The 18,394-nt window shown below is 39.0% G+C and overlaps 1 long non-coding RNA gene across 1 annotated transcript in view; it reads left to right on the forward strand.

The window, feature by feature from the left end:
• The window catches only part of LOC110152711 (uncharacterized), a 55,529-nt gene that overhangs the window by 14,068 nt on the left and 23,067 nt on the right, over positions 1 to 18,394 (forward strand). The window contains exon 2 of the long non-coding RNA XR_002318469.2: positions 11,895 to 12,042. This is a non-coding gene — a long non-coding RNA (uncharacterized lncRNA). The remainder of the gene's footprint in view (positions 1 to 11,894; positions 12,043 to 18,394) is intronic.

Genomic DNA, 18,394 nt, shown 5'->3' on the forward strand with positions numbered 1-18,394 from the left:
AAGAGTGAAAAACACAGAAGGAAACCTAGAGGTTCTTCAACTCATGCATTAAGTTACTGAGCGTGCAATAGCATGTTGTCATAACTAACATGATTTAAGCAAGTATCTATTAAACATGCTTGGAATCAACAGCTCTGGAGCATATTAAAGTATCAGACTACATTAGGAATATAGTCTACTTGAGTTCTTTAAGGGAAAAATCATTTACATCTTCTGTTTACAAGTTCAACTTCTAGCATTGATTTACTCAAACTTCACAGATTCTTAGAAGACACTATTTTAGTTAAATTCAGTTCTATGGCACCTAAAAAGCAATGGAAGATGGATATCTAATGAACATAAGAAGAAATGGAAGCAAACCTAAAATCCAAAGTAGTAGAATCTTCCCTGATAGCTCAGCTGGTAAAGAATCCGCCTGCAGTGCAGGAGATCCCGGTTTGATTCCTGGGTTGGGAAGATCCCCTGGAGGAGTCATGGCAACCCACTCTAGTATTCTCCCCTGGAGAATCCCCATGGACAGAGAAACGTGGCAGGCTGCAGTCCACGGGGTCACAAAGAGTCAGATGTGACTGAGCAGCTAAGCAGCAGCAGCAAACATCTCTTAACTAAATTTTTGGCCATATTTTTCCTATAAATGTTCAAAATAGAGTCAACTTTTGGCACTGAAACACAGGTCAAGCATGGTCTTTTGGGAACAAAATCTGGATCTATCTAAGAAACAAATTTCATAGTGTATATACATATTCAATTATTATATTGTACTCTTGAAATTAATATAATGATGTATGCCAGTTTTACCTCAGTTTTAAAAAAAAGAGACTCGGAGGAAAATGGATTAGGTATTTTATGCATTTAGTAAACATATTCTTTGTCCTGACCACGGAATTGTCTTTCTGATATTCTTTTAGGGATAAAAGCAGCAAAAGAGTAGGGATGATAGCAACTAGTTACTGATTCAGAAATCTCTTAATGAACACTGGTTTCCTAGCAGATCTCTATTAGACTTTGTGAATATAAAGAATCCGTTCTGCCCTCAAGTCATTTGCTCTGTAAAATATTTCATCCATTGATTTCTCCATTCATAGGACAAGTCCTCATTAAGCGCTTACCTACTCAGTATAACGTACTATGCTCAAAGCCAAGCATGTATATATACTGAGTTGGTGAGTGTAGTTATGAAGTTATGTCAGATATTAAAAGTATGATGCTCCAAGCCAAAGATTATCTATGGCTACCAGAAGGAAGATGCAAAATGAAGGATCTTGCTTTAGAGGTTCTAGAGAGAGCATAGCTCTGCCAACACCTTGACTTCATACTTCCAACCTCCAGAATTGTGAAATCATAAATTTCTCTTGTTTTAAGCCACCTAGTTTATAGGTCTTGGTTATAGCAGCCCTAGGAAATGAATACAACCAGCAACAATAAAGGCCCTGTGGCAATGAAAACTGGTTCCAAATCAAAGGATCAGAAGACATCTGTAATTGTTAGATTCTATTATGTAGAAGAAGTAGAATTGCTGAGTAAATCAGGTCAACTAATTTGAATTTCAGATAAATAAACACTTTGTGTGTGTGTGTGTGTCCCATAGTACATCTAAATATCTGCTAAAAACTCTTTATATGAAATTCAAATTTAACTGGTCAGCCTGTCATTTTATTTGCTAAAGTTTGCAATCTTATGGAGAGGGCACATGGTGGAAGGTATGGAGAGGCTATTTCACTCCAGAATGAAGTAGATTGAGTTTGTGGAAAATGAAGAAATGGTGACAGCAGGTACAGGCAACCCTGCAGCTATTTGGCTCTGGAAGGTCTAGGAGAGATGCTGAGGAACTGGGGTTGGAATAGAGGTATGAAGGGTCAAGCAAGGATCAGCAATTTTGTTTTGAAATGTAAGAGATTTATGTATGTTTAGAACTGTCTCAGTCCATTCCATGCTCATAACCTGAGCACCTCCCAAAGACCCCACCTCCTAAAACCATCATTCTGAGATTAGGATTTTGACATATGAATTTTGCAGGGGACACATTCAGACCATAGCAAGAGCCAAATGATGGACTCCTATTGAGAGTTTGATTATACAAGGGGGAAAAAGAGAAGACAAATATTTATAGCTCACAAGAAGATTAAAAAAATGATGGTATCTAAAGAGATGAACCTTAGAAGAAGAGGCACATCCTCCACTGTAATGAGATAAGAGGGAAGTAAGGGTTTGGTGTGTGTTGTTTTGTGTATTTATTATTAAAGAAATTGTTGGTGTGTGGGAATTCTCATCTGGTGGTCTCTATCTTTTCATTAGACTAAGAGGCAAGTTCATAGACTAAATACCAGAAGGAACAAGACTATTTCAGAGATTTGAAGGAAGAAGAGACAGTTTAATTTGTCACTGCAGATTGGATTGAACAATTGAGGAAGATGTCAGGCAGCATTAGTGGCCCATCTGAGTTTTAATTTCAACAGTTTCACAGTCAGTGCTATTTTTGCTCAGTGGAAAATTTTACATGGGGAGTATGGAGGAGGAGGAAGTAATTAACTGGTGTTGAAGGGAAGAGAACACAGAGAGGTACATAAAAGGAGGAAGCAACTGTGCTGATCTGACCTTGAGGAGTGAGTAGGATCTTCCTGGTATGTAGAACGTAGGGGTGGGAATATCTTGCTTAGTGTTCAGGGAAATGGAGGCAGGAAGGGAAAAGGCCTATTATTTAGTACTCATTTTGGCTATAGAAAGATTACATTCTTGCTTTGAGGGAGAAGAGAAGAGATAGTATCTATTCCAGAAACTCATGGGAGGAAAAAAAAAAAATCACTGAAACTTGAGATAGTTGAAAAGGCTTCTGAGTAGAGGCTGGACCTCAAAGGAAGAAGGACTTGAGTGGAGGGTGGAAGAAAGGGTGGTTTAGGAAAAGACAAGATACCTATAAAACCTGGTTTTGGCTTCCAGACTTTTTTTAGATGTCTTTTTCTTTTTTTTTCATGTTATCTTCCTGCTCATGTAAGTATTTGAAATTGCTAATCTTATCACAGAGGCTGCCATATTTATGTTTCAGCCTTATAATTTGCCAGGGACTTTCTTACTGTTGTATAAAGAAGACTCTCAGATGTTCTACTCATCTAGAAAATATGTATGGAATGTAAAAATGAGTAAGTAAGTGCTGTAGGCCTTCAGTATCAGAGGTGGTACAGGTGCTGTGTGTTCACTGCAAAGAGGGATGGCTAATCATGGCCACACAGGAGAGTTTGGAAGCAGAAGTGAGGACAAAATCCTCTTGCTTGTCCTGAATACTCTTCCAGCCACTGTCACTCTGCAAGGGAAGGTGGGGGAGCAAGCAATGCACTTACCCTCCTCCCTGCAGGGTCCTGCCTATTCCAGGGCTGGAGGCATAAATAATGACACAGGAGAGGATTGGAGTCACCTGTGATCTCAGCTGCAGCAGACAAATCTATCTCAGGTGTTTCATTGTTATTTCCAGGATTTCATCAACACAAATTTACAATTTTATGAATTCCACAACACAACTCCTATGTGCACACCTTACATGTGTGTAATGGGTGAGATACTCTCATCCAGGATCATTCACTGAGTAATATTTAATGGTTTCCCAGAATGTAAGAAATACTACTTGTGTTTTTTTGTTTTGTCACTGGTTTGTAGTCTCATAAGGATGATCAGTATCATTTCAGTCTCTCAGTCATGTCCGACTCCTTGCTACCCCATGGACTACAGCATGCCAGGCTTCCCTATCCATCACCAACTCCTGGAGCTTGCTCAAACTCATGTCCATCAGACCATCTCATCCTCTGTCATCCCCTTTTCCTCCTGCCTTCAATCTTTCCCTGCCCCAGGGTCTTTTCCAGTGAGTCAGTTCTTCATATCAGGTGGCCAAAGTATTGGAGTTTCAGCTTCAGCATCAGTCCTTCCAATGAATATTCAAGACTGATTTTCTTTAGGATAGACTGGTTGGATTTCCTTGCAGTCCAAGGGACTCTCAAGAGTCTTCTCCAACACCACAGTTCAAAAGCATCAATTCTTCCACATTCAGCTATCTTTATAGTCCAACTTTCACATCCGTACATGACTACTGGAAAAACCATAGCTTTGACTAAATGGAACTTTTTTGGCAAAGTAATTTCTCTGCTTTTAAATATGCTGTCTAGGTTGTTCATAGCTTTTCTTCCAAGGAGCAAATGTCTTTTAATTTCATGTCTGCAGTTACCATCTGCAGTGATTTTGGAGCCCAAGAAAATAGTCTGTCACTGTTTCCATTGTTTCCCCATCTATTTGACATGAAGGGATGGGACTGGATACCATGATCTTCATCTTCTGAATGTTGAATTTTAAGCCAACTTTTTCACTCTCCTCTTTAACTTTCATCAAGAGGCTCTTTAGTTCTTTGCTTTCTGCCATAAGGGTGGTGTCATCTGCATATCTGAGATTACTGATATTTCTCCTGGCAATCTTGATTCCAGCTTGTGCTTCATCAAGCCCAGCATTTCACATGATGTACTCTGCATATAAGTTAAATAAGCAGGGTGACAGTATACAGCCTTGATGTACTCCTTCCCCAATTTGGAACCAGTCTGTTGTTCCATGTCCAGTTCTAACTGTTTCTTCTTGACCTGCATACAGATTTCTCAAGAAGCATGTCAGGTCGTCTGGTATTCCCATCTCTTGAAGACTTTTCCACATTTTGTTGTGATCCACACAGTCCAAAGCTTTTGCATAATACATGCTGAATCTTTAAATGTTCTTTTGGATAATATTCAATTAGTAATTTAGAAGACTATCTTTTAGTCTAAGATTATGTTCCTCCTATTTTTTTATGTTGTTTAAATGTCTTTGTTATATACAATGATGGTTTTTAGATCATGGTAGGTTTTTGATATTTCTTATTTTTAATGTTTTCTTATTTTTAATGTTCATTCTCGCCAGAAATTATCTTAATGTTATTGAACTTCAAAACTTCAAAAGTCTAGGAAACTCTAGTTGTGACTGCATTAGTTAGAGTGGACCAAAGTCATAGGGTCTTCCAGACTGTCTTCAGCACATAGCCTAGTGACAGTGGGTGTGTGGGCACCCTGCACCTGGCTTTGGCTTAACTTGTGCTTGTGATTTGGATGCAAGACCATTCAGATTAATAAAATCTGGTCAAAGGCAAATCCATTGCCGGCGTGAATCACAAGTCCTTCCCTGGGATAGGGCTGAGTTCCAGATGTAAAGCCAAAGCATGCATTCACCTCCTGCAGTGGGGAAACAAAGCAATAACAACCTCCCACGACCACTCAGCATCAGAAGCTTTGCCAGCCACGTTGCATCTTACTTCTCCTTCCTCAGGAAATCAGTGGTAAGATTTTTATCAGAGTAGCTCATTCCTACATCACAGGAGCAAAGACACTAAGTGGGCTTTTCTTGATTGAGATCATGGGAGTCCTGGGTGCTGACTCACTGGGGCTCCTCTGTAAGATCCGAGGTAGAATCTGGTTTTCCTTTGTCATTGGCCACTTGGTCTTTAACACAGAGGGGAAATAAATCCTACTTGCATTAGGAGACGAAGCCACATTGTCAGGATACAGGTACCAAAAGCATCTCAGAACAGCTTTGTTGAAATTGATGGATAATACAAAATCTTTATTATAAGCAGGATTGAAGGACGTTGATTCTCATCGCTGTAGAATTGCTCTTGTATTATTCTAACTCAGTAGCTAGATTCTAATATAGGGTGAGTGAGGATGGGGTGGGGCTTTCCCTGTTGATTGGAGAGGTGAACTAGTATATAAACATGGACTGTCATGTCTACATGGCTTGTAGTGGTCTTGTTTTCATCCTTCTTCAATATCTTTTCACCATAGCCTTAACAACTGTCATATCAACACAATAACATACCACCTTTGGAAACATTACTGCAGGATATGTTGTGGAAGAGCTTTGTCACTCTTCTGAAATGGTCCCTTGTCTTCCTACTTTTCTTTCAAATATCTGGCTTTATAACAAATGTAAATGGATTTTGGTTTAATCTGTAACTTAAAAAACTTCTTTTCTGAAGAAATAGGAGTCATCCCTTTCCTGCATCAGGATTTTCTTTGACCTGAAAATGTCTATAGGATGATAAACACATTTACAATTAGTCATCATCAATGAATTAATTAGTGATTATTTATAATAATTATTAGCATATATTTGGTATTTACTACAGATTAAACTTTGTGCAAAGCCTGTCCTCATGCATGCTATCAGTTGGCATATGAATCACATACCTAAAATTTGAAGTAACATGAAATGCAGTACGGCCTAAGTGTTACAGAAAATATGGTGTAGGAAGTATGGAGTTGGACACAAGGATGTGAATTTTGATTCACTCACTTGTTTTGCTTGGCAAGTTTAATCTCTCCTAGCTTTGGTTTTTTTTTTTAAATGTAAGTAAAGGAAAGTATGACCTATATCGGAGGGTGGCAGTGAGAGTCTAAGAACATTTATGGAGATCTTAGCAATTGTAAGGCTCAAAAGCCTGGGATCTCTACATACCATTACAAGTGAGACCAGGAAAATGGCACAGAAGTGTTCACTAAGCAGAAAGGATAAAGAAACAGAGAAGTTGTGAAAAGCCAGCCTTTGGGTGAAGAATGATACTTCTATCAGAGTAGAAGAGAAGGAAAGGCAGACTGATTGGAGTATTTACTAGGTCAGGACTGGGGTAGGGGGCAGAACTGATTGTTCGTTGAGGGCTTCATATGAGTTAGGCACTGTGCCAAGTACGTTGTGCATATTTAGTCTTCACTGCAAGGCAACAATATGGGAAATAAGACCTCGATTTTTCCAGGTGAGAAGTTAAATCTGAGGAGCTTCAAATATGTTTCTGAAGTGAAGAAAAATGATGACATAGGAGGTAAAAGGTGGTTCCTGCGTTGGGATCCATTCTCTCTGGCTCCTGAGGCAGGGCAGTGCTGTGGCCCTTAACATGCACGGTGGAGCCCACTTTTGTAGCGCATGCAGTTCATTATAGTTGTGGTCCTAAGAGGAGATGCTGGGCTATGGGGTGGGGTGGTGTGGGGGTGTAGTGTAAGGGCAGAACTGAGCTTGTCCTGAAGGTATTCCAGCTGAATACTCTTCCAACCACTGTCACTCTGCGGGGGAAGGCAGGAGAGCAGGAAGCCCACTGAGCCTCCTTCCTGCAGGGCCCTGCCTCTTCCAGGGCTGGGGGCTTGCCCATTCTTGCTCCACAACTCTGTGGAGTCTACAGGTAAAACTGCAGGAGAGAGTGAGTTCCTGTGACTTTTGCTCATGCCTTCACTTGTCTAGATCCTGTAACAGAAAATGGAAACAAATGAGATCTGACAAGAAAGGTTAAGGTATTTAATGGAAGAAAGAAGCAAATATTTATCTCACACTGTGTACTATGTGAAATTCACACATGACATATGTGGTCTCACTGAATCCTCACAGTGAGCTTGGGAGGTGCAAATTATTGTATGATATCAAACAGCTTTCTGCAGGTCATACAGAAACCAATTTCAGAACTGGGACTTAGGATGATTTAAGAGCAAAGATTGAATTGGCACAGAAATATGAGAATTTAAATAAAATTGTGTATTGCTGAGAAACTATAAAAATGTAGATAAATTACAATAAATTGTATTCCTCATTTTCTATCCAAGAATTGATGCTGTTTATTTCTTTTTGTGGTGTGCCTACAACAGAAAAAAATAACCACAAAGGATTTTTTCAAATAAATGTTCATCTCCTCATCTCAAAAAGCAAAATTTCTGGTGTAGCTAGGTGATGTTTTACATATTGAGTTTCACTTCTTTTAGCAGTGTAAATAGTATCTGTTGATCAATGGCAAACTATACTTATGAATGAGCCAAGTCCTATAAAAGCTCCAAAACTTTGGAAAAGAAGAGATAGAAATCATTGTGTCTTCCAATAAAACTTGGAATACAGACTTAATGATTATCCAGATCTTATGTGTGTCATTAGTTTCTTAGTAAAGCTATTTAAAATATATATATTATATATATATATGTGTGTGTGTGTGTGTGTGTGTGTGTGTATCAACACTACTAATGTATTGTGATGTTGCTTATAATTTACTTTGAAATACTTCATCATTAACACTGTGATATAATGGTTAGTTTCAATCTGTTCCTTGGGATGATTAGTGGCCCTTGCTGGAAATGCGTATTTCATGGTATATTAGTTTCCTAAAACTGTTGTAACAAATTACCACACACAGGCTTAAAACAATAGAATATTATTCTCTCACAGTCCTGGGAGCTAGAAGACCAAAACTGAGGTGTCAGTAAGGCTGATTCCTTCTGGAGGCTCCAAGAGAATTTCCTCCTTTCCTCCCTCCTGGCTTCTGCTGGCTGCCCATAGTTCTTGGCATTGTTTGATTGGCGTGGATTAATTGACGCATCAAGTCTCTGCCTCAGTCTTCACAAAGTGTTCTTCCCTCTGTATGTGGTTGTGTTCACATCTCCCTTGTGTCCGCATCTCTTATTCTAAGGATACCAGTCCTTTTAAGTAGGCTCTAATCCAGTATGATCCTGTCTTAAATTGATTACATCTACAAAGATCCTATTTCCAAATAAAGTGGCATTCACAAATTCTAGTGGTCAGGTCGTGTATTTTGAGGGGACACTCTTCAATCCAGTACCTGATTTATTAGTTAGCATGTAAATAGAAGATCCTGCCCTACTCTTAGCTATTGTAAGAAATTCTGCTGCAATGAATGTAAAAGTTTGTAAAGTGGCATAACAAATATTAGAAATAGATGTTCATTTATGAAATTAGTGGTGTTTGGATATATAGACCAGCTAGAAATATGAAAGTAGCAATTCTCATTCTTGCATGGATGATGCATAAAAATACAGAAAACCATGTGGTCTGTTCCCTTCAGCATGGTATCCTAGGCTTATCTCTGACAGTCTCCAGTTAGTTTGCTGATTTGGAGTACTTATTTCCCTGGACTTAGTTAAATCCTGCTTCTCAAATACTGTTGCATTGGCTTGGGGAAACTTCACACAGCATAGAGTCCAAGTACCTACAAGTTCAGAAAGCTGGAACTATATAATGCTTATTGTACTGGGTGTATGATACAGTTTGTGGCGGCTTAATGATAAATGTATGGAAGCTTGTATAGCAGCTTGAGACTTGCTGTCATACATGGTAGCAGGGTTGAAGGAAGGAGACCAAGAACACCCACATACCTTTTACTATAGGACATACCTACTAAAAAGAACCAGAACCTAATAACTCTGAACAGCAAAATTGGCTTAGGTTAATTCACAGCTCATATCCACCAACATTTTTCCATAATTTCACATCTTTTGTTCTCTTTTGGACTGCCATTCTTATCATCTTTTAAATTTGTTTTATTAAACTACATTGATTTATAATACTAGTTTCAAGTGGACCTTTAATCATTATTAAATAATGTAGCCCAGCATTTAGATAATTATGCAAAGGTTAAAAGCTTTCTATCATTGAAGATTTTCAATAAAAAATAGGTTGGGTAAAACTTGAACTCTTCACCTGGGACTTTCCCAGTCCCATGGCACGCCCAGCAGCAGCCAACTGGCTCCTGTGTCTCTGGCTGACTCAGTGTCTCTGGAATTCCCTCCTTCATACATTCCACGGGAGCCTCTGTTTGGTGGCATTTAGGACATGGTGCCAGGCATCTGTTGTTTTGGTTCGGGCTTAATCTGAACCTTTGTTGTTTGACTGGGTTTTGTATTTCTGAGGGGATTTTTTAAAATCATAAGTTACCAGCTTTGCTAAGCTGCATTCATGGTTGTTGGGAGGGAGAGTTTAATTTATTCTTATTACTGAAAATATAATTTTAAAAAACCTTCAAAAGTGCACATCATCTGGATTTTCAGAAGTAATTCTTTTGGGAAAAAAAGAGATCTACTATATGGTCCTCGTGTGCTAGTTTTCCTTCATTCATTTCAACAAAAAAGCAAACATACAAACAAAGTAGTGGACCCTTGTAATTCCTCCTTGGTTGATGTCCAGATCATTGACCCCCATTGATGTGTGTTTCAGTGAAGAAGTTGCAGGCAGGGGTCGTGAAATAGATGAGGCAACTGAGCGGACTCTGGAAGCAAACAGCTTGCCCATGTGGATCTGCTGTTCTGTTTCTACTCTAATCTCTTTGTCCTCATTCATCCTCAAGAAAGTATGCTGGAGGAGAGAACTATAGGGATGGAAAACTCCTAAGAGAACCCAGTACCAAATACAAAACCAAAATGTGAAATCGGTTCTTGAAAGTGATGGTTGCTGGTTTGTGCTGTGTTAAGTTCTGAGTACCTCTGTGAATATCCTCTTGTGTATCAGGCTCCCCAAGAGTAAATATGCCCAGACTCAGGGATTACATCACCTGATTAATACCCCCGATAAACCAATTAACAGCATACTTGTGGAGAATAAGGAATGGGGACAGGGAAATGTGGACCCAAGTCACAGTGGTGATAGCGAAGGGTGTTTTAAGGGTTGATGCTGTCAGGTTAATTTAACACTCATTTTTAGATAGCTGATCTTATTTTAAGAGAGTTTTTCAGGTTGAACATACTTCTCATATTTCATAGGCCACACCTTTGGTACAGGTACCTGATTTCTTATTTAGATCAGCTTCTTTCTCTTTCCCTCCCATAAATAGTGCCAAGAAGACTAATCATTAACCGTTGAAAATTTGACTCCTGGGTGATAGTTCATTCCTTCCATTATAAAAGCTAAGGTCATAGCTGCATTCCTTCCTTTCTTTCTTTCAGAAGATTTTGTTGGTGATTCAGTACATGAACCTGATGGCTCATTTGCTTAGTCACTTAGTAAACATTGAAGGAGAACCTATAGGGCAATAAAAATGAACATAAATAAATACGTGAGGAAAAGAAAAATGCACAGGAATTAAGAGAGCTGCCACTGATGTTTATTGACTCCCTTTTGTAGCCCAGCTCTCATTAAAAAAAAAAAATACTTATGGTTAAAAATGTATATAACAGTTAAATAATTCTTCAAGGCTCATAATGCAAAACACCAGCCCCTGTCTCACCCTGCCCATCTCAAGTCTCATCTCCTGCAGGAAAACACTTTTAATCCTGTAATCTTCTGGTATTTGCCTCCATAGTTTTACATAATATGCTACACTGCTCTTTATTTGTCAGCTTTAGATATTGCCTGTGAACTTTCTACAGCGAAAGGTAGTGGTCAAATATCTCATCTCACCCTAATACACACTTCTACCTTCTGTTTTTATAATATAATTTTCTGTCAGATAACTATTCAGCCTATACATTTCTAGGTTTACATAAACAATAGTCACATTAAGCCGGGTAGACACCTGGGTATGTGGGGAACAGAATGTATCCAGGGTTTCACTGCTCCTTACAAAGACTTTCCATTAGTGTTCTTTTCTTCCCCCACCAACACTCACTTCCAAGTTTCCTCCTGCCTCCAAGCCTGAGCCTTCTGAGATCCTGAAAGGCAAACAGACTTTCTTACTGACTTTATCTGGTGAAGAGCTTCCATGCTTGCTGGTCTGGCTAATCAGTTACCACAAATCAGTCCATTGCTTTCTATACATCTGTTCTTTTTTTCGTTTGTTTTCCTCTCTCTTATCTCTTTTCCTTGCTTTCTTTGCCCTTATCAATTTAAGAAGCTTTTATTTGCTGAAATTTTAATGTGTTTCTGGAATAAAGCATGTATGTTTCAATCTGCCATGTTTAACTCAAGTTTCAAGTATTCTTTTAAAAGCCTACCTAATAATTCTCCATGGGATTATCAACCCCATTTTATAGATGAATAAAACAAAGATGGGAGAAGTTAAATAATTTGCCCAAAGTTGTACAAATAGTGAATGGTGATTCTACTTACTAATAAAAATCTTATTCTTTTCTTTCTAGCACCTTGCCTTTTACTGTGAGACACAGTTCCTGTTTTAAGGATTTTACAGTTTTGCAGAGAGATAAGAGAGGTGCACGGCCATCAGAATACAATATATTAAACGTCAAGAACAAGAAAAATGAACTGCTGTGCAATGGAAATTCGGAGGTGAGAGAATTGTTTTCCTGCCCATTTCTTTGTGTCCGAAATCCCATTTGGAATTGAAGTATGCATTTTGTAGTACTATGCAGTCATTTTTTTGTACAGAAATCTTTATTTTGATGGGATTTAACCTCTATTCTTTGGTCATTTGGGATTGCATAGAGTCTGGGACGAAGGACACAGTTAATTTGTATCTTCACATAATAACTATTCTTAAAAAAAAAAAAACCCTTGAACTAAATAAAGTTTATATGTCTCTCATGCAACAGTCCAGAGGTAGCAGGGCTGTCTAGAGGAGGCAGCTTTATTAGGCAGGGTTACCCCAGGTTTCTTTTCTCCTGTACCTCATCATTTTTGAATTTCTGAATAATAACTCTTCTTAAGATGATATTTTAGGGAAAAAAGACAGATTTTTGGCTCACTAAATATCTATGAGTGTACTTGATATTAAAGGCATTCAAAAGAGAATTTTTGCATCTATTTATTTTTGCCACTTCATTTTCTTGGGCTCCAAAATCACTGTGGATGGTGACTGCAGCCCTGGAATTAAAAGATGCTTGCTCCTTGGCAGAAAAGCTATGACCAACCTAGACAGTATATTAAAAGGCAGAGACATCACTTTGTTGACAAAGGCCTATATAGTCAAAGTTATGGATTTTCCAGTGGTCATGTACAGATGTGAGAGTTGGGCCATAAAGACTGAACGCCGAAGAATTGATGCTTTTGAACTGTGGTGATGGAGAAGATTCTTGAGAGTTCCTTGGACTGCAAAGAGATCAAATCAGTCCATCCTAAAGGAAATCAGTCCTGAATATGCATTGGAAGAACTGATGCTGAAGCTCCAATACTTTGGCCACCTGCTGCAAAGAACCAACTCATTGGAAAAGACCCTGATGCTGGGAAAGATTGAAGGCAGGAGGAGAAGGGGATAGCAGAGGATGAGATGGTTGGATGGCATCATTGAGTCAACGGACATGAGCCTGAGCAAACTGTGGGAGATACTGAAGGACTGGGAGGCCTGGCATGCTGCAGCCTATGGGCTCACAAGAAGTTGGCCATGACTGAGCGACTGAACAACAAATTTTTGCCGTGAATGGTGCATGATCATTTTTTAAAAAGATTTTCTTAGTTTTATTGTTTGAGTTTTATGGAGTTAGGTTTTATGTCCATAATCCATTATTAAGTATTTTTTATTGTGATAAAATAGATATAACACAGTCTCTCACTTTGTTAAATTTGAAAAGTGTGTTTATATTATATAATATATGGGCAGCCTGAAATTTATATATTTATCTACATCTGTCCAGAACTGAATTGATTTTTTTGCCAGTTAAGACTGTTATCATTTTATGCCACTTGTATTCTGTGACTGAAAGTAGTCTCTGCAGAGCGTTCCAGTTTCTAAAGCCAGTTGGACCGTGTTCTCTTCAAGGCTCTACTTGAGCTGCTTTTTGACACTGGGAAATTTCACTGCCCTGCATTTTCTCTGTCTTATATTTCTCATTTGTAAAATGGGGCTAATGACTGAATCTAGCTCATAATATTGTTGTAAGGATTGTTTGAGTTATTACCATATACAACAAATGTGACACTTATTTAAGTGTCTGGACCATGGAAGAGACTTCATAGCATCAACCATTTTCCTTCTAGCAAAATTGTGAGGAAGCAGTCTCTGAGAGCCTCCTATCTTTCAAGGACTGTTTTGTTTGCTACAGTGGAGGCTCATTCAATAACATCTTTTATTGTTTTATTTTTCAACTATTTGTTGAGCGTCTAATATATGCCAGACATACTGCTTGGTTCTCCAGTTATCAGTTCAGTTCAGTTCAGTCACTCAGTCATGTCCAGCTCTTTGTGACCCCATGGACTGCAGCACGCCAGGCTTCCCTGTCCATCACCAACTCCCAGAGCTTGCTCAAACTCATGTCCATCAAGTTGGTGATGCCATCCAACCATCTCATCCTCTGTCATCCCCTTCTCCGCCTGCCTTCAATCTTTCCCAGCATCAGGGTCTTTTCTAAGCAGTCAGTTCTTCACATTAGTTGGCCAAAGTATTGTAGTTTCAGATGCAACATCAGTCCTTCCAATGAATATTCAGGACTGATTTCCTTTAGGATGGACAGGTTGGATCTCATTGCTATTCAAGGGACTCTCAGGAGTCTCCTCCAACACCACAGTTCAAGAGTATCAGTTCTTCAGCGCTCAGCTTTCTTTATGGTCCAACTCTCACATCCATACATGACTACTGGAAAAACCATAGCTTTGACTAGATGGACCTTTGTTGGCAATTTCATGTCTGCTTTTTAATATGCTGTCTAGATTGGTCATAGCTTTTCTTCCAAGGAGCAAACATCTTTTAATCTCATGGCTGCAGTCACCATCTGCAGTGATTTTGGAGCCCAAGAAAATAATGTCTGTCACTGTTTCCATTTTTTCCCCATCTATTTGCCATGAAGTGATGGGACCAGATGCCATGCTCTTAGATTTTTGAATATTGAGTTTTAAGCCAACTTTTTCACTCTCCTCTTTCACTTTCATCAAGAGGCTCTTTAGTTCCTCTTCTCTTTCGGCCATAAGGGTGGTATCATCTGTATATCTGAGGTTATTGATATTTCTCCCAGCAATCTTGATTCCAGATTGTGCTTCATCCAGTCTGGCATTTCTAATGATGTACTCTGCATATAAGTTAAATAAGCAGGGTGACAGTATACAGTCTTGATATACTCCTTTCCCAATTTGGAATGTTCAAACTTCTGCTCAGGATATAATGGTGACCAAAATCAGACATGTCCCTGCCTTCATGGAATCCTCAGCATAGTGGTAGATATGGACACAAATCAACTAATTATACAAATAAGTATAAGATTACAACTTGATAAGTCCTAGGAAAGACACGCTACATGGCCCCTTATTACATTAGAATATGTAGAGTTTAACTCGAGAGAGAGCAAAATTGTGTCTTTCTTTTTAAATTTATTGAAGTATAGTTGCTTTACAATATTGTGCTAATTTCCGCTGTTCAGCAAAGTGATTCAGTTATACATACATACATTCTTTTCCATTATGGTTTATCACAGGATACTGAATATAGTTTCCCGTGCTGTACAGTAGGACACTGCCGTTCACTCATTCTCTATATAATAGTTTACATCTGCTAATCTCAGTCTCCTACTTCATCCCTCCCCTTGGCAACCACAAATCTGTTCTCTATTTCTGTGAGTCTGTGTGTATTTCTTGAATAATCCAAGAAGAACTCTGATGCCAAAGAAGGGAGGGGCTGTTCTGTGCAGAAACTGAGAACATCCTGAGAAACTAATTAAAACCTTCCTTTTTGATTACACCCTGGAGGATGGGAATCGCTTCCTCTCTTGCCTTTCCTTGACACAACTTGCTCCGGAGGAATGCAAAGGATGGGTGGGATCTTCCCCAGCTTGAGAGTGAAAGGAAGCCACATACCACAGAGATGACGGCAGTGTAAGAAGCGCTGCAGCTGCGGGTTCCCGCTCCACCCTGTGGGACAACCGCTTCGCAATATTTCAAAGGTAAAGGCAACTTACAGGAAAGAAGAAAAAAAAATGCATTTAACAACTTCCTTGTCTGGAGGTCTGGATAGGAGTGGAACACGTTTTAAAGCTGCATTTATGGCAGAAATATACATAGCATTACAGACATCTGTGCCTGGGCTTCCCAGAGCCCAAGTGTGCATTTATACATGAAGCACACTCAGTTTTTTCAGGGCATTTGGCAAGAAATGCGATTATTGAAGCCAATTGAATATAAAAGTGGTTCATTTCATGAGTATTCCTAATGCCAGTTTCACCAGAAAGCAATAGTTGGGAATTACATTTAGAATTCCCTCTGCCACTGTTTATTAGCAATGCTTGAAAGGATGGTGTCCTGATGTACTTAATTGTTAATCCCAGAAAGCCACATTCTCTTTTAGTATGTTGCAACACACAAGAGAAAATTAAGTTTAAATATGAGCAAGGACAGGGTGTCATATACCAATGCTGAGACGCAAAATCTAAATATTTCACTCCCATTTAATGGTATGTGTATGTGTATCTCTACTATCTAACTGCATCTTGTTCACTTTCTCTTCCTCCAAGCTGTTACATTTCATGTGATTGGTTGATGGCTCTGCATTCAGCATGTAAAACAATTAAGTGATTATTCCCTGATCATCTACTCTGGCTTAGACAGGAATGTCTTTAAACTCATGAAGATCATAGTATAGAAGTAGAGACAGATATGAAACACATAGTTAAAAGTATGGTGAGTGTCAGGAAGACAGATACACAGAATCCTCTACATTCATATAACAATAATAATACTAATGACAACTAAGATCAAATCAGTGCTTACTACGTACCCAGGCTCTGTTTTAAGTGTTGTTTAGTCACTAAGTCATGTCTGACTCTGAAACCCCATGAACTGCAGTACACAAGATCCTCTGTATTCCAATGTCTCAGAGTTTGCTCAGACTTGTTTCCATTGAGTCAGTGATGCCATCCAACCATCTCATCCTCTGTTTCCCCATTCTCCTCTTCTCCTCAGTCTTTCCCAGCATCAGGGTCTTTTCCAGGGAGTTGGCTCTTCGCATCAAGTGTCCAAAGTATTGGAACTTTAACCTCAGCATTAGTCCTTCCAGTGAATATTCAGGGTTGATTTCTTTTAGGATTAACTGGTTTGATCTCCTTGCTGTTTAAGGGACTCTAAAGAGTCTCTCCAGCACTACAATTTGAAAGCAGTATACGCTTACAATTAACTTTAATCCATACATCCCACCTTTATTATCACTATTTCCATTATATAAATGAGAAAATTAGGCCCAAGAGGGATTAATTACTTATGTACTTTTCCAAGGTGGCCCAAAAAGAAAGGGGTGGATTGGGATTTGAACCCGTTTGACTCCTGTCACAACAAACTGGAAAATTCTTAAAGAGATGGGAATACCAAACCACCTGGCCTGCCTCTTGAGAAATCTGTATGCAAGTCAGGAAGCAACAGTTAGAACTGGACATGGAACAACAGACTGGTTACAAATAGGGAAAGGAGTACATCAAGGCTGTATATTGTCACCCTGCTTATTTAACTTATATGCAGAGTACAAGTACATCATGCGAAATGCCGGGCTGGATGAAGCACAAGCTGGAATCAAGATTGCCAGGAGAAATATCAATAACCTACCTCAGATAAGCAGATGACACCATCCTTGTGGCAGAAAGCAAAGAACTAAAGAGCCTCTTGATGGAAGTGAAAGAAGAGAGTGAAAAAGTTGGCTTTAAGCTCAACATTCAGAAAACTAAGATCATGGCATGTGGTGCCATCACTTCATGGCAAATAGATGGGGAAACAGTGATAGACTTTATTTTGGGGGGTTCCAAAATCACTGCAGATAGTGACTGTGGCCATGAAATTAAAAGATGCTTACTCCTTGGAAGAAAAGCTATGACCAACCTAGACATCATATTAAAAAGCAGAGGCATTATTTTGCCAACAAAGGCCCATCTAGTCAAAGCTATGGTTTTTCCAGTAGTCATGAATGGATGTGAGAGTTGGACTATAAAGAAAGCTGAGTGCTGAAGAATTGATGCTTTTGAATTGTGGTGTTGGAGAAGACTCTTGAGAGTCCCTTGGACTACAAGGAGATCCAACCTGTCCATCCTAAAGGAAATCAGTCCTGAATATTCATTGGAAGGACTGATGCTAAAGCTGAAACTCCAATACTTTGACCACCTGATGCGAAGGACTGACTCATTCGAAAAGGCCCTGATGCTAGAAAGATTGAAGGCTGGAGGAGAAGGGGATGACAGAGGATGAGATGGTTGGATGGCATCACCGACTCAATGGACATGAGTTTGAGCAAGTTCTGGGAGTTGGTGATGGACAGGCAGGCCTGGTGTGCTGCAATCCATGGGGTAACAAAGTGTTGGACACTACTGAACAACTGAACTTGAACTTGACTCTTGTGCTCTATACCCAAGTACACTTTCCCAAGGAAGAGAATTTGCCCTAATCTTTCTTGAGGCAATATACTGAAGTTTGGAAAGATCTTAATGATTTTGTTGTTGTTTGTTTATTTGAGTACTCTTTTAATGTAATAGATAAGGGCAAATATTTTTCTCTTTAAGAGTTAAGATATATTGAAAATAAAGATGAAATGCTCTTAGATGTAATACAGTAGAACCTTTGAGGGGGAATGTTAAGAAAAAATAGTGAAATTTAGATGAACTGTGGCATTTAGTAGTGGTGGTATACCAATGTCAGTTTCAATGTTCATGACAAATGTACCATAATTTAATGTGTGACAGTAGGGAACAATGGGTGAAGGCTATATGGGGACTCTATGCTATCT

Source organism: Odocoileus virginianus, chromosome 14, assembly GCF_023699985.2.
Source record: "Odocoileus virginianus isolate 20LAN1187 ecotype Illinois chromosome 14, Ovbor_1.2, whole genome shotgun sequence".
NCBI lineage: Eukaryota > Metazoa > Chordata > Mammalia > Artiodactyla > Cervidae > Odocoileus > Odocoileus virginianus.